Source organism: Delphinapterus leucas, chromosome 16, assembly GCF_059928025.1.
Source record: "Delphinapterus leucas isolate spDelLeu-1000000601 "Yukka" chromosome 16, BTC_Dleu_Yukka2, whole genome shotgun sequence".
Lineage (NCBI taxonomy): Eukaryota > Metazoa > Chordata > Mammalia > Artiodactyla > Monodontidae > Delphinapterus > Delphinapterus leucas.
The window spans coordinates 78,515,242-78,526,746 of NC_143144.1; the positions used below are offsets into that span (position 1 = coordinate 78,515,242).

At 42.6% G+C, this 11,505-nt stretch overlaps 1 pseudogene; it reads right to left on the minus strand.

The window, feature by feature from the left end:
• Positions 1 to 9,169: 9,169 nt before the first annotated feature.
• LOC111172596 (60S ribosomal export protein NMD3 pseudogene) lies at positions 9,170 to 11,106 on the minus strand (annotated as a pseudogene).
• Positions 11,107 to 11,505: the final 399 nt, after the last annotated feature.

Below are 11,505 nucleotides of genomic sequence, written 5' to 3' on the forward strand. Positions count from 1 at the left end.
TTTTACAACAACGCTTGGAGGCAGGCAGTATTGTTACTCCCATTTTCCAGATGAAGACACTGAGCCTCAGTGAGGTTAAGTCAGTGGCTCAGATTCAGGAGGCTAGAAAGTCGGTGCAGGTGCTGGAGTTCCAGTGTTTCCTGGAAACACTGGTTCACTGGCTGCCCACTGTCTGTCTTGGGTGCTCCAAGTCGACTCTACCTACTATTTTGAGGTTGAGTCGTCAGAGGTGCATTTTTCTCATATCTGGGCTAAATATTAAATTTCATTCTATTTCTCCCATTCTCTACTCCCTTCCTCTGCCACCTCCCTTCACTCCTGGTACCCTGCCTATAGATCAATAAATGTTAGGTAAGTGAATGATGCCAAGACCCGGGTGAATCTGACTTGATTGTATTTCTCTTTATGCAGAGAGCAAGGCTGCCTTCCACATTGGGTGTGAACCTCTGCCCCGTCCTCCCTGCGGTCTGAAGGCTGAGCGGGTGGCCTGTTTCCGTCCTGAGACCCGGCTGGCGCCTGCACAACAGCACCAGGTATGTGGCTTTTATCTTCATGGGCGCGTCCCACAGGGTAAGTGAGATGGAGAACCAGGGGCAAAGCAAGCATTCTGTCAGGGCAGGACGATGGCATGTGGAGAAAGTCCACTGTGGGACCTCCGGGGAGCCCCTTCCCTTCCTGAGCCTCAATTTGCATGTCTGCAAAGTAGAGCTAATGACTCCTGCCCTGACTCCCTCCTGGGCTTGTTGACAAGGCTCAGCTGGGGTGTGTTATTCTCCCTGCATTTTGGAAATTCTAAATTTTAAAGTTAAGGAGGAGGATAAAAAAAAGGCACCAGGTGAATGGGGTTCCTGGTGTGGGATGCAGTCCCTTCCGTAGGGAAATAGCCCCCAGATGCCTCCTCCTTTGCCACCTCTAAGGGGGAAATGGCCCAGTCCTTTGACAGTTGGAGTCATTAATCTATGGATTAAAAAGTTAATGCTTAGCCAAACGTTCTTCATCTTTTGGGATACGGTGTATATTCAATATGGCTCCATGGAGCCAACCAGGAGCCCCTGCTTGACGGAATGATCTCTGTCAGGCTGGAAAAGACAGACACCCTAACTGTTTGACCAACAAATGTATAGAAAACAGTGGCCAGTAAGTAGCAATTACATGATAATCTTATCCAAAGAAAATGTGGGCTCAAATTAAGATGATTTCACCAGGAAAACATTAAGGTATACAGAGAGTTCTTAATAAATAGAAATAAATAGTGCAGGGTTTGCGCCATGGTTATTTTCGATGGTTATCTGCTCTCGCTGCCGCTGCTCTGGCTGCATTTTCCACGGGGCTCAGAGCGGCATTTTGCTCTACAAAAACAACTAGCTCCTTTCCAGCCAATGATTACTTCTAATTATGCTTTCCCCTGCTATTATTCTAATAGACCTGTCATGTTGCTTGAAGGACTCTGGCGTTTGGAATATACAACAGCTTTTATGGAGGGACTGCTGGAACACTTAATATAGCTCTTTTTGAATTATCAAGTTCTATCCTTTTGAAGTCTGTGTTAGTGGAACTCCTATTTATGAGATGTGCTGTGCTTAAAGGTTTGCTATTGATGAAGAGGTCCAACAGAGCCTTTATCGTAAGTATGGCAGCATTCTCCCTGAGAGATAAATAGCCGTGCTAAAAGGTATGGTGTGTACCTAGGCTGCAAATTACTAGCCAAGTACCTCGTAACAGTGTACTTCAAAAATACCTTTATGCTTCTTGTTTGTTCTCCTTTCCACAGAGAAGAGGGACATTTCTTAAAACATAGAGGGGTGGAAGCATGCTGGTCATCATTGGTCATCGACATTACTCGGGTTTGAGGAACGTGTTTGTTCCGGCGCTGGGTGTCTGGATATATGCATACGTGTGGCTTACATCCTCTGTGCTTGCTGTTTCAAGAATTTGCTTTTCTTTAAGTTGCTTTAATTTAATGATGGACGTGGCTGGACTCAAGCACTTTTTGGAGGGGGAAGAGGGTTTATGAACAGGGATGCCTGTTCTGGGGAATCTGGAAAACACTACTGAGGACAGAGCAAGGGATCTTCAGGTAGTGATAGGTACAAATGTTGGGCAGTGTCGGTCAGCTTCCGGCGGACTGGGCAGGCGGCAGGTAGGGATCTTAGAAGGGGGTGGCTTGATAGAGACGCTGTCAACAGAAGTGGTTCCCAAAGGTCTGATTATCTGGGCAATTTGATGTCCACCAGCTGGGGTGGAAGTTTCCTTTAGCAGTTCAACCAGGTTGTTCTTTTGTAGACCCAAAGTTGTAGGCATTTGAGGCTAAAGTAATTGGACAATGCAGGCACTTTCTTTGGCCTTGGGCTGCTATCACACAGAAGGACATCGTGCGGTTCACACGCACAGGAATTTGGGGGGAATGGGTGATCTGGCTCCCTCACGGTGTACAGAAATGCACTCAGGATACTCCACGTTTCTAGCAAGCATCCCAGATGCAGAGAAAACTTCCTTGGCAGCTGACATCAAAAACACAGAAGCAGGACCATGGAGCAGCTTTTGACCATGCGGCAAGAATTTGCATCCATTCCCCTAAGAACGCCAGCTGCTCCAGAGTGTTTGCCTAGGGTTTTTCATTTGGAACCTTCATGCATCAGAACTCTGACTACACACTGCCTGTCTAATTCATCTTCACCCATATATTTTACCATTACGGACAGCCTTCCCCTTAAGCTTGTCTATTTACTAGCTGGTGTGACAGATGACAGCGACTCTGAGCCATGTTAGATGGCATTTGTATGGCTCCAATGCCAGAAGCATTCTAAGCGCCGGTGTTGCATATTTATTGATCTCCATATTCCCAATAATCTGATGCCCGTCACATTTGACAACATTATGTGGAGAGGTCAGCTAGATGGGGCTAATGAAGCTGTTTCCAAGATGGATGTTGTTTTCCACAACATTACCCTTGCAAATAGCTGTCAGTGGGGCATTTCACTGTCGGGCCAGGCATTTGAGGATCTTTTTTTTTTTTTTTCTTAAATAGTTGGCATTAACATTAAACAAAACCTGAAGCTATTAAATCATAGTATTTATTTACGATAGAAAACATGGATGCCCTGGCATCTTTCCAAATGAAAATCTTATTAACAGACATGGTGCTTGTGGGAAAGTCCTCAGCAACTGGAGATTGGCTTGGCTGTCTAAAATGCTTGACGGATTAGCCCGAGATGATGTGAAGGACCAAATGGGAAATGGCTGAAGTCTGGAGGATTAAACCAGCAAATAGAAAGGCTTGCTGCAGACCAGAGGCACGTGGTACTTTTGTGACCATGTTTCCAAGCTTCCACACTGCTGCGAATAACCAGCACAAAATGCGCTCAGATTTAGATGAAGATTGACAGGAAAAAAGAAAGAAAGAATAGGAAACAGTATTTGCAAAGAGGATACCATTGAGTGAAATGCTGCGTGTGAATTAACCACACTGGAAATGCATCGGGAGCAGTAACGAAAATATTAAAGACAGGTTTCCTGCACCTGAATCCAGAGCTCTTTGAAGCCCTGCAAAGGGACATTTAGAGACTTTCACTGTCTGTCTGTCCTGAGGGTGACCATGGCGGACAGTGATCCCGATGGCTCTTCTAAGGAATCCATCCTGGTTTAATTCCAGGTGGATGTATCTTCTTTAAACATTCACTGAAGAGTTTTTAGCAGCTATGTGCCAATGTGATTTCTGAGAAACTTATTGCATATCTCGGTAGGGCCACTGAGAATTTTGGGTTCTTTAAGAAAAGCATAGTCAATCTTTAGTTTGAAATGCGTTATTTTACAAAGGTAGGTGTATTTAATGGGTTTCTTCATGGCAATGTTCCTCTCCCAACTGTATCCCAGAGCAGACACAAACAAGGCTAAATAATGGAATTAATGGTACTTGGCTACTGGCTCATCCAGAACTTTCTTAACAATGAATTCATTTATTCAGTGCTAGCATTTAGGAACATTAATCCACCACATTGCTTACAGCCACAAAAATTGAAGAACTTCTCAACTTGTTTATTTTGTGGGAAGGATGCCAGAGAAGAGATGATTAACTATTGTGCTTTTTCCTTTAGTGGATCTCAGTACCTCTTCTCATCACGCCCTTTTTCAGGTTATGCCTTTCGCATCGTGTTGAATGAAGAGGTAGAAAAGAACTGACGAGTTCAAGAGCAGTGAAGTTCATTGCGGGGTAGATGCTTATGTTCTTTTCGGATGAAAAACCTGTTTCTCCTACATACCCCCTCCTCCACTCTCACGGAATATATGTACCATTAAGAGAGCATGTTCTCTCTTTGATGAATACCCAAAAGTAATAGGAGAAACAAAGTCAGGTAATGGCAAAAGTCAGCTCCAAGTAAGGTAGAGTGGTACAGCATGCTGCCTACAATTTGAGAGACACAATTCTCATTAAAGAAAAACACTGACAAAAAAGTCATATGTGAGAGATGCAAGTTAAAGCTACCCTAGGCAGCTTTAATTTAGGCATGAGCAAATTACATGGATAGCAGTTGCTATAGTAACTAGTAGATAATACGGTGTTTATGTTGCTATTGAGATATCTTGTACTTTACTGGAATAAGAAAAAAAAAGAAAAGATTTCCAGGAGCACACAGACGCTGCATGAAGGGAACATATCTCATAACCATTTTACTTCTTCATTTTACTGTTTATTTATGGTGAAATGGGTATCTACAATTATATACAGCCCTTGGCTTGGTTTGTTGTTATTCGTATTTTCTTAACTGAGATGTCCCTTTGAAAGCCCAGTCCCCGAGACATCTCTGAAGCTGCCCTGTCTGCCATCTTGGATGCCGCCAGGGGGAGAATTCTGTGGTTGGGCATGGCATGCCGTGAGCTGTAGGCCACCATGGGTCAGATGACTTTGAACCCAAAGGCCAAGAATGCTTGAGAATTCAGGGCAGGACAGATGCCGTCAAAGGTTGTGATGTTATACATTTGATGTAACGCAAGGTAGCGCAATATTATGCATTACGGAGTGTTGGGCAGTTAGCATGATTTTAAAAAGCATTTGAGGTCCTTTCTAGAGACAATGAAAATATCTCAAAGAGGACTTGTGATGGATGAAATGCAGTTGGTGCACATCTAAGGCTGCAGCTGATGGAGAGGCAGCAGAGAACGTAGCAAGGTGGACAGTTGCCACTTTGCGGCATGCGGGAGGCTGGCGGGCAGACCCCAGTAACTCGGGTCCCAATTCGGATTTGGGGGCCTGGCTGCTGATTCCATGGCAGTTCACCCAATAGTTGCTCTGCCTTTCACTGCTGTATATCACCACTTCCAAAGCTGGTTTGGGCATACTCAGGGTGCTTCCAGACCTTTCAAATTCTTTTTTTTAAAGCTTTGTTTTAACTGTAATTTATTTAATTTTAAGTTTACAGACCTTTCACATTCTTAACACAACATTGATTTATATTAATTTAATTTAAAAACTCATGTCAATTAGGGTTTTTTTCTTTGGGGATGGAATAGGGGGAGTCTTAAGAAGGGGAAATACAGAGGTAGAGTCCCACCAGCCCCAAATGACTGTGGTGATGGAAACAAAACCTGAATGCACCGAGGTGTCTTCGTCTACATATTTATTCTTCACTTCACACCCTCCTTTGCACAAATTCATTCACAGTTTTCTCTCCGTAAGATGACGCAGAGCAGAGTAAGCATTGTCTCTGAGGCCAGAAAACCTGAGTTCTAGTCTCAGTTCTGCCCTTTCCTAGGACTGTGGCTTAAAGGAAGTAATCCATTAATATTCCTCACGTGTCAAATGCTCTTAATAATGCCCACCTGATCAGCGGGGACTGCATGAAGCTGGAACACTCTGGCTGAGCATCTGGCTATGAGCTGCATCTCTCAACAGCTGTTCTTTAATGGTGCATCTGTCTTGGCTAGTCCCAGATTCAGGTGACTCATTTGATGTCTCTGGCCTCAGTTTTCTCATCTGCAAAATGGTATCCTTGGCCTTGCCAGCCTCAGAGATGCCCTCCTCCCCACATTCTGCGATTATATGGCATAAGCTTTTCCGGGTTCCTAAATGTCCTTCCCTTAAGAAATGTGTGCAAAGACCTTTTGAGTCTTCATGGCCAAATGCAAATTCCTCTTCTCTTCCCGAGCTTGAAGAGCTGCTCCACTCGAAAGTTGGTTTGAAATGAGGTCTTGTGTATATTACAGGTGTGGCTTCTGGGCTGGAAGGAATGAAGAAATCCATTTGAGCTTTTGCCTTTAGGCTGATAATATGTTTTAATTTCCATTTCACAAATGAAACAATTGAATTTTCCGGAGCTTAAGCGACCAAGGCAAGGCCTCACTACCCTCAGCATTTTGGTAGCCTCTACCTGCTATACGTTTATTCTCCCGGTGGGGTGTGGGAGGCCGTCACCAGAAGGGGGCAGTTCCAAGGAAAAATGTTCAAAGGGGGAGGCCCGTGCATGCATCTTTACTCAGTTACCGTCAAAACCAATACCACATCACAGGAGAAGCAGATGGTGGGCCAGGAACCCACAGGAGGTGCGAGGAGGGAGAGGGAGGGGCATTGAACTGCTCGAAGAGCAGTATTTGGTCACCAGATTCATAATTCCCATCCGTCTCCGAAGCCCTCGGTACCTGAGACCCTTCAGCACCTCACCCCGCATCATTGCCTTCAGATCGCAAAACTCATCAGACTGTGAATTGAGCTGAGTAGGAATCAATTTTTTGTCTAGCCCCAGAAATTCTTTGGAATAATATGTCCAAATGGTTATCTCGTCTGTTGCAATTGGCTTGAAAATATCAGAATTTCTATGAATATTTGTGAGATTTCCATGTACCATCTGGCTCCCTACATGTGAGTGTGCCTACACAGATGCCTGGATAATGTATAGGGAGCCAGCACATTTATTTTTACAGAGGGTAATTATTACAGTCTCTCCTTCCAGAAATGAGCCTTTTGTTTTATGTTTTCAGAGCGAACTCGTGAAATATTAAGATATTTTACTGCCTTAATGTTCTGAATTGTTTGCCTCTCCATCCTGCAATCTAAAACTCATTAACAGTCGAACAATTTAATCAGAATGAATCAAGTTGTGAAATGGATACACCGGCAGTTCACACAGCCATAAAGCATGGCTGAAACTTTTCTGAACAGCTTCATAAAACTTAGAGGCAGCAGGAAATAAATGATTATCCTGGACAATATCAGAGTGAACAGAACCTGGAGCCATGAACTTGGTAATTGTTCCTCCTCACTCAGCACACTTGCTAAGGCTTGGTCTTAATTCATGGGATGGACCAGGGAGTATAGGGATTTAAATTGTCAGTCCTTCTGTAAATTTTTTCCCTCAATTATAAGCATGATCAGGGAAGCAAAGTGAAAGTGGTACGTTAAGCCTGACTTTAAATTCCAGAAGTTTTCTTCCATTAAAAATAGTCCTTGGGGACGCTGGGAGGCTCCAACCCACAGTTTTTGGGGAAGACCTCAATTTCAAGAGTGACTCATTCGTTATACTTTTAAAATATCATTCATCCCAGAATTCTCTCTGCAGAGATGGGCACGTGTGTTTGGTGGAAATGGGTTTTAGTTTCATTCCTAAGTTTGGGTTGTCTTCACATCAAATATTGTCTGACAGAGTCAGTTGTATTATGCATTTGAAGTCAAGGCCACCAGTAGGGCAACCAGTTCGTCCTCAATTGCCTGGAACCCACTGACTCTCAGGCAAATTGGGATGGTTGGTCCCATTAAAAAGTCCCAACTCCCAGATATTTCCTGGCATCAGTGCCTAAAAATTACTCTCCCTTCCAGTGTAAGAATTTTGCCTACAGCTTCTTAATCAGACGATCATCCAGAATAGTGCTTTTTATATATATAAAGTATATATATATATATATATATATATATATTTTTTTTTTTTTTTCATAACTTTTATCCCACCTTCTTCTGAGAATGAATTGAAGCAACTATGTAGGCATCCAGCACATGTCTGGGTATTGAAGTTTCCCCATCTCTACGTGGTCAGTGAGAACTTGTGAAACAACAAAGTACTCTACAGTTTTGATATTATAAACTCAAATTGCACCACCTACACCATGGCTCTTTGTTCATTTTTTTTCACTTTAGAAAGCACAGGCCTTTATTCGAAACTTCAGAATTAGGGAGTCTGATCTTAAAAAAAGGAAAATGTTCCATTCAGTACTTACTTAATTTCCTTATTTAGTGATATATATAGGATTTATGAATTAGCTCTTAGTTCTGGCATGCTTAGTAAGTCTGATCTTGCTTACAGAAATAGGTTCTTAATACTTCATTTTCAGAACACTTTAAAACCCAAGCCAATGCTTTTCCTTCAAGGGTGTGGAAGGCATTCCTCATTCAAATCTGATTCATGGTTTTATAAAGCATGAAGATCACTTTTATTACTTCGTCATCTATATGCTGGATTCTAATACTCTTTTTGATGGTGATGTGTTCAGTGATAGAAACTTATAAAGAGAGAATTCCTTCTCAATTTGTAAACCAAAAATTTAAAAGCAAAATCCCTGAAGTGATAGGAAGACATTTTTATGACATAAACAGCTACTTCACTAAGCTGCTGGCACAAGCCAAAACGACAAAGGTACAAATTGTTATTTAACCTTTAAATACTGTTTGCTACAAATCTACAAATATTTTAAATATACTTTCTTCTGCAATGAAAATTAAGATAATCCCCAGCTTAACAGCTTTTGAAGATGCAAATATTACGAATAAAAAAGATAACTTTCCTAGTGAATATCCAATGATAAACTGAACCCTAAGGTTTCTATCCCAAGGACATAAAAATAATCTAAATTGGACTAAGTGCACGGCAAGTTCGTATGAAAAATGATTCTTCATATGCTCTTCTACGAAAGTAATCAATATAAAAAGAACCTAAAACTTGTTTTCTGCTTGAAGATTTAGGTAACCTCCCAGGAATCACAACTTGTGAGCTTTTAAACCCAGAGCTATAGTATGTGAAAACACTAGTGCCTCATAAAAAAGCAAGCCGATAAACTTCCATATGTAAATAAATATCAGTAATAATTACATTCTGCATAATATTTTTTAATCTAAAACTTCCAAACCATCAACCTTTTTCAGTACTTCGAGTGAGCAGTCAAAATAGTCATATTTATTCAGGTTTAAAACCACATTTCTCTTCTCTCAATATGAAGGCATAGACAGAATAGACAGTAAAATTATTTTGTCCAACATTCTGAGCCTATGGATGTGGAAACCATCTACGACATGATCTCATTTAGGTCATCATCAATTCACCTTCTTCACCAGTAGCATCTTGGGGAAACGTGAAGGTCTTCAAGCATCTCAGCCAGACTAATTCGAGGTGCTCCTTCATCATCTGTGTCACTTTCCACAGGAATCGTTGAATCTCTATAAATATACACACTTCTTCTAATTGCCTCATCTTCTTCCAGATCTTCAAGGAAATCTGGGTATTGCCTTTCATCGTCTGTATCCATGTTTTCTCTATCTCTTGCAAGCTCTTTCAGTTTCCAGTTTCTAAGACACTGACGTTTGGTACGGTCATAGCTCTTCTTGATTAGCACCACATCTAGGACTCTATCTGATTTCATTTTGTTGATATGCTCATCATGTAAGTTACAGTTGGCCAGATCAAACCCCAACACCAGGTCTCCAGGATTCAGAAGATGTCCCAAATGAGTGCGACAAAAATACTGTTTATCTGTACTCATTTCAGATGTTTTCTGTACCCAGACTTCCCCGAGGGTATGCTTTTATGATACCGTTCCAGCACCTGCACTGCGTTTTAGATCTCGGACTACGCTGCATTCCATAGCAATAAACCCCTCTAGCTGTTTGGGATGTGGCATAAACTATGGAAAGGGTGACTCCAGAAAGCGTTCCCATCAATGTCTGCAACTTGTAGGGGATTCGGATCTATGACACGGATGACGCTGGTTACTCGAACACACACACAAATCGGGCTCATGTTTCCCAGGCTTTGTGCCAGTTTTGGAGACGGACAAACAACATTATCCTTGCATATTGGAACAATTTCCACAGAAAAGGTGCTTTTGTACTTGTATGTGTTACTATGGATATCCTGAGACATCAGTCTCTGTGAGGCTTTGTATCTAGTGGGAACAGTACACTGAAGAAATTCTACCATCTTCTGAGCATGTTGTTTTGAGGAACAACAGAAATCCAGACCATCATGAATCTCTTTGATACGAAGTGCATTCTGGTGCATGCCATATTTCAAAATCAGCTGTTCCAGATTGTAGAAGGTTCTCTTGTGCAAAGTCTTTTGCCTGACTTGAACCACAGCCTTCCAGAAATCCTTAGCTTCCACTCTATGGCAATCTCCACACATCTGGGGCTGAACAACATAATCCACCACAAACACTTGCTGAAGGATAGCACCATTCATCACCTCTTTCTGAATAGTTAGTTTAACGTTAAGTCTCTTAGAACGGGGCTCAGTCCAAACAAAGCTTGCATCTACAAGACGTACGTTACTCAGAGGGGCTTTGAATTTTTTCAAACACAAAGCAAGAAGTTCCCTGGATTCTAAGGCACATTGTGCCCAAGTTCCTGGTGGCTGGAAATATCTTTGACATTGTTTGCAGAGAGATAGAGAGACTTGTTTCGGAATGCCTTGGCTGATATCTACTTTACTTCGCAGACAAGCCACACAAATACTGGCAGGATTTGGACTAATCGGGGCACCACGGTCGCAGCACAAGATGTGTCCAGGTGTGTGCTTCACGGGTTCTGTCATATACTCCAGTTTTCTGTATATCTTAGCGCCTCTGGGCCAGACCCAGATGTGCTGAAAAACCGCGGCAGGACCAGTTCCTATCGCCCAGTCCTTATTTTGTAATTTGCACCAGCAAAGCACCATTCCTATTCCACACAGGCTCGTGCGGCCCAAATATAGAAGCCCTTACAGTCTCGTCACTCCGTTTTCTTTCTCACTATTAAGCTGTCACCTTCAGGGTTGGGTTTATTGGACAGACCTGGGCTTCTCAACATCCATTCGTACTCTTTTGACTGTTCAATCAGATGAATTCTAACTTCACCACCTCCTAGCTGTGTCACCGTGGACAAACGCTGTCCCACATTATGCCTCAGTTTTCTCCTCTGTGAAGTGAAGATAGTAAGACTGAAGCTGTAGAGTTGCCATATGGGTCACCGTGTGTACAGCCCATAAGGGAGAAGTACTTTGGTGTGTCAGAACATGCCTGACCATGATTTGGCCAAGTCCAGCTGGGAGCTCTAGGCTGTCTCTGGCAGGCAGGGGTCCGTTAGTGACTGATTGGGACATGCTGATTTTAGTGTAAGCACAAACTTCTAATCCACGATTTCAGGGGCCCCTCATGACCCACGGCTAGAGAGCACCATCAGAGAAAGGGCCTGCTCAGTTCTTTGTGAATTATTTCTTGACTTGTGGAATGATTATTTTATCGCGCTTTGTACATAGAACAATCCCTTCCCAG